A 6287-nucleotide genomic window follows, 5' to 3' on the forward strand; every position below is an offset into this window, starting at 1 on the left:
ATAATCAAATTAATATTACTGAACTGAGACGGAGCATAAATATACCCACCCACAGCCTGCAGTACACAATAGGTGTGTTCGACATCGGCTGCGGCTGGATGTAACCGATCGGCGAGAGTAGCCGCGTGCAGGCGGGGAGGAGCTGCAAACGGAGACGTGAAGTCGGACACTTTCTGGTTCCCGTATTGACCGCTCACGTGGTGTTTGCATACTTTACCACAGCTAAAGAGAAGCCCAAGAGGCGAAACTCTGTTGTGTTATGGGTAACAGTTTGTAGATGGCGCTGTGGAGGCGCGTCCGCCATTATGGACTGAAAGCTGCTGAAATCGTTAGCGATCTTATGGCACCACTTCCATTTTAGTACTGTTTATAGATCATGTGTGCACTTGCTAGATTTCACATCTTTTTTGTACCTTTCCGCCTGTAATAGGACATTCACAGATTGTTTTTGTTCTTGCCATTGAAACGTTCACTGTGTGCACTTTCACTGAAGATGTTGAAAAAACAAGTTGTTAATATTTTTGTGATATTCTATGTAAGATTAACTGTCTTTAGAAATTTTCATTTATAATTGTATTTATTTTTTTAGGGTTAGGGTTAGGGTTAGGTAGGGAGGTAAAAACGACTTTCACCCTCATTAGTAACCACCCTCATTAGCATATATGGCATCTGATTGGCCGAATCTGGCCAGTGGGTGGGTCTGTGTCCCCTGAGTGGTGTACAGTAGGTTTCACCAGATAAAAGCACTGTATTTATGAAATATGACCTTTTAATGTAATGTCCACAGACAGCATATAGGGAATCTGTCAAATAAGTTACAGGCGGGACTTTATCCAAAACATCCCAGCTGTAACTTATTTGACAGGACTCCTATATGCTGTCTGTGGACGGTTGAGTTTTATGCAAATTATGCATAATTAATGGCTGCAATGTACATCAGTGGGTGGGTCTGTGTCCCCTGAGTGGTGTACAGAAGGTTTCACCTCATAAACAGACAGCCTAGAGGCCGCGTCGAATAAGTTACAGGTGGGACTTTAACAAAAACATCCCACCTGTAACTTATTTGACAGGACCCCAGTTTTCTCGGGCCTCGAGCAAGGCGCATTAATGAGACTGGGCTCATGTGAAACTGCACAACACGAGCTTTCTCGTGATATAAAATACAGTTTGATTGCCCTTTGTAATTGCCCTTTTGATTGTGCCACTTGTCCCTCTAAGAAGTTGGACGCCGACCGCTCGGGGCCGCATAACTAGTTAGCATGCCGGAGTCTCGTTCGTTATCGGAATGAACCAGACAAATCGCTCCACCAACTAAGAACGGCCATGCACCACCACCCACAGAATCGAGAAAGAGCTATCAATCTGTCAATCCTTTCCGTGTCCGGGCCGGGTGAGCTTTCCCGTGTTGAGTCAAATTAAGCCGCAGGCTCCACTCCTGGTGGTGCCCTTCCGTCAATTCCTTTAAGTTTCAGCTTTGCAACCATACTCCCCCCGGAACCCAAAGACTCGTGGTTTCCCGCACGCTGCCCGGCGGGTCATGGGAATAACGCCAACCGGATCGCGGGTCGGCATCGTTTACGGTCGGAACTACGACGGTATCTGATCGTCTTCGAACCTCCGACTTTCGTTCTTGATTAATGAAAGGCACATAGATGGTACTAAGTAGTGGTCTGTGCTTGACAGTGGGCCTCTGGAAAGAGGCAAATTTAGGCTAATTAATTATTTTAATAACTTTTGTTATTTTATATAGTTCTTTACTATGTTTTGTTGTTAACATAAAGGAATTCACTAATGATCCTTCATGTCAAGGCGTCCTATTTCTTTCATTAGCTGCCTTGTTAGAGGAAATGGACCGGAAAGGCTTGGTGGTGAGGAACATAACTCCACTCCTTCCTGCTCCATCTTCGGTTCTCCATCTCTGCAGCGCTTCTTGATCAAGTACTTCACATCTAACCCTGCAGCCAAGGCGCTGTGTTGGCCAATGCTAGCTGCTGTCTACATTTTCAGTCACTATTCTTTCCTTCACCTGGAGGCCAACATTTAATTGAGGACGCTGTTTGATTCAAGTGTGTGAATCCAGTGTTTTTCTTAGCTGGTTAGAAGAAATGGACAGGAAGGGCTTGGTGGTGAGGAACATCCCTCCACTCCTTCCTGCGCCATCTTCCGTGCCTCAGAGCTCCTCGAGGGATGCTGAGAGCGAGCCACAAGTGGAGCCAGCGATGCCTCCACTGCCAAACCACTGGACCTGGGAAGCTACTCCAAGACTGGTGCCTATGGTCTCCCTGTGGAAGAAGATGCAGGCCATTTTTGGAGCTGATATGATGCACTGTCAGGTGTGTGCCTCACTGCTTTGTAATTTCCTGTTGCAGTACTCAAAATTCCATCAAATGTGTGTATATTCACTTCTTTTTTTTTTTTTTTGCCTTTGGCAGAGGCAAAAAGGGTAATCCAGTGAACAGAGCTAAATCCAAAAACCGAGAGACGAGCAGTGCCAACATAACCTGCATGGACTACACCGCCAGCTTTAGTCCACAGTACAGCTTCATACAAAACATGTACAATACAAACACTATACAATAACGCTTTATTGATGTTGCACATGCGCAGTTTACTGTTAGTTGACGTAATTTCATAATACAACCTTAAATGTTACAAATACTTTACCATTTACAAACGAATGCGTACATTAAGTGCTGTAAATGGATTATTCCTGCTAGCTAATGTGTAGAACATTATTGTAAAGTGTTATATATATATATATATATATATATATATATATATATATATATATATATATATATATATAGGCTATTATTACTATAATTAAACACAAATGTCGCATGAATGCAAAATAAAAAGAACTGCATTTATTAATTTATTTATAAAGATTTTAATTTTAAGAAATGCTCACAACGACTTTGTTTCCTCAGACGAAGATGGGGAATGTCTCCAGCGACAGTGGCGTGACCACTTCACCTGGAAGTGGGAGTTTGGTAAGTAGAAATAAATATTGATAGAAAATGCTTTTTCATTTGGCCAAATCTTAATCTTTAGTAACTTGATTTATAACAAATTAAAGCTTGTGGTAATAATTCAAGTCAAGTCAAGTCAAGTGAATTTATTGATTGAATTAGGGTTAGGGTTAGAGTTAGGGTTAGGGTTAGGTAGGGAGGTAAAAACGACTTTCACCCTCATTAGTAACCACCCTCATTTGCATAAAGGGCATCTGATTGGCCGAATCTTAACTGTCCATATATCTGCAACGGTGTGTTTTATCTGTACGAAACTTGGTTTATATAGTAATTGATGTATGGCTAGTCGACTGGTGGTGGTTTGGTGCGCCTCTAGCGCCACCAGGTGTGTAGACACGGTACTGCACTTTATTTTTTAGATTTGTTTTTTTTTAACAGGGGTCTATTTTATAAATTGCTGTTGTATCTAGGGTTATTTTATATAGGGGTGGTCTATCCTGGTATATTTTGGGTAGGGTCTGTGTAGGTCCCGCCAGTGGTCAGTGTTTTTTGGTTTTGTTTTCTGTTTTTTTGTGCAGGTGGTGGGTAGGTTTAGCTGGTTAGGTGAGGTAGCGTGCCAGGCCTTTGGCCTTTGACCCTGCATCCATGCAGACGCCCTGACGCAAACTGAACTTGAGTTTTCCCCCAGCTGTTCACCTGTCAATGCAAAATGGTTGCATTTGCCGTGCATATCAGCACGAGTGCTGAAACAGCACCAATGCTGACAGGTAAGTGTCTATTTCTATAGATAGATTGATGGATGGAGTGATGGATGGATGGATGGATGGATGGATGGATGGATGGATGGATGGATGGATGGATGGATGGATGGATAGATAGGTACATGAGTTGAAACAACTTTTTGTTAAAAAAAATGTTTTTGTTAAAAAAAATGTTTTTGTTTGAAAAAGTGAATGTTTTTTAGGCCTGTGTTACATTGATGGATGGAGTGATGGAGTGATGGATGGATGGATGGATGGATGGATAGATAGATGAATAGATGAATATATAGATACATGAGTTTAAACCACTTTTTGTTAAAAAAAATATGTTTTTGTTTGAAAAAGTGAATGTTTTTAGGCCTGTGTTATACATGGATGGATGGAGTGATGGAGTGATGGATGGATGGATGGATGGATGGATGGATAGATAGATAAATAGATAGATAGATGAATAGATGAATATATAGATACATGAGTTTAAACAACTTTTTGTTAAAAAAAAAAAAGTTTTTGTTTGAAAAAGTGAATGTTTTTAGGCCTGTGTTATACATGGATGGATGGAGTGATGGAGTGATGGAGTGATGGATGGATGGATGGATAGATAGATGGATAGATGGATAGATGGATAGATGGATAGATGAGTTTGATCGACTGTTTGTTCATATTTTTTTATTGTTTTGTGTTAAATATTGAAAGTAGTCTTTGGACTAATGGTTAGTTTGGGTTTAGGGTTAGTTTGAGGCTATGGTTAGGTTAGGGTTAAAATGGCATATAGGTAGGGAGGTAAAAACGACTTTCACCCTCATTAGTAACCACCCTCATTTGCATAAAGGGCATCTGATTGGCCGAATCTTAACTGTCCATATATCTGCAACGGTGTGTTTTATCTGTACGAAACTTGGTTTATATAGTAATTGATGTATGGCTAGTCGACTGGTGGTGGTTTGGTGCGCCTCTAGCGCCACCAGGTGTGTAGACACGGTACTGCACTTTATTTTTTAGATTTGTTTTTTTTTAACAGGGGTCTATTTTATAAATTGCTGTTGTATCTAGGGTTATTTTATATAGGGGTGGTCTATCCTGGTATATTTTGGGTAGGGTCTGTGTAGGTCCCGCCAGTGGTCAGTGTTTTTTGGTTTTGTTTTCTGTTTTTTTGTGCAGGTGGTGGGTAGGTTTAGCTGGTTAGGTGAGGTAGCGTGCCAGGCCTTTGGCCTTTGACCCTGCATCCATGCAGACGCCCTGACGCAAACTGAACTTGAGTTTTCCCCCAGCTGTTCACCTGTCAATGCAAAATGGTTGCATTTGCCGTGCATATCAGCACGAGTGCTGAAACAGCACCAATGCTGACAGGTAAGTGTCTATTTCTATAGATAGATTGATGGATGGAGTGATGGATGGATGGATGGATGGATGGATGGATGGATGGATGGATGGATGGATAGATAGGTACATGAGTTGAAACAACTTTTTGTTAAAAAAAATGTTTTTGTTAAAAAAAATGTTTTTGTTTGAAAAAGTGAATGTTTTTTAGGCCTGTGTTACATTGATGGATGGAGTGATGGAGTGATGGATGGATGGATGGATGGATGGATAGATAGATGAATAGATGAATATATAGATACATGAGTTTAAACCACTTTTTGTTAAAAAAAATATGTTTTTGTTTGAAAAAGTGAATGTTTTTAGGCCTGTGTTATACATGGATGGATGGAGTGATGGATGGATGGATGGATGGATGGATAGATAGATAAATAGATAGATAGATGAATAGATGAATATATAGATACATGAGTTTAAACAACTTTTTGTTAAAAAAAAAAAAGTTTTTGTTTGAAAAAGTGAATGTTTTTAGGCCTGTGTTATACATGGATGGATGGAGTGATGGAGTGATGGATGGATGGATGGATGGATGGATAGATAGATGGATAGATGGATAGATGGATAGATGGATAGATGAGTTTGATCGACTGTTTGTTCATATTTTTTTATTGTTTTGTGTTAAATATTGAAAGTAGTCTTTGGACTAATGGTTAGTTTGGGTTTAGGGTTAGTTTGGGGCTATGGTTAGGTTAGGCTATGGTTAGGTTAGGGTTAAAATGGCATATAGGTAGGGAGGTAAAAACGACTTTCACCCTCATTAGTAACCACCCTCATTTGCATAAAGGGCATCTGATTGGCCGAATCTTAACTGTCCATATATCTGCAACGGTGTGTTTTATCTGTACGAAACTTGGTTTATATAGTAATTGATGTATGGCTAGTCGACTGGTGGTGGTTTGGTGCGCCTCTAGCGCCACCAGGTGTGTAGACACGGTACTGCACTTTATTTTTTAGATTTGTTTTTTTTTAACAGGGGTCTATTTTATAAATTGCTGTTGTATCTAGGGTTATTTTATATAGGGGTGGTCTATCCTGGTATATTTTGGGTAGGGTCTGTGTAGGTCCCGCCAGTGGTCAGTGTTTTTTGGTTTTGTTTTCTGTTTTTTTGTGCAGGTGGTGGGTAGGTTTAGCTGGTTAGGTGAGGTAGCGTGCCAGGCCTTTGGCCTTTGACCCT

This window comes from Leuciscus leuciscus (assembly GCF_965113295.1).
Source record: "Leuciscus leuciscus genome assembly, contig: HAP1_SCAFFOLD_605, whole genome shotgun sequence".
Classification (NCBI taxonomy): domain Eukaryota; kingdom Metazoa; phylum Chordata; class Actinopteri; order Cypriniformes; family Leuciscidae; genus Leuciscus; species Leuciscus leuciscus.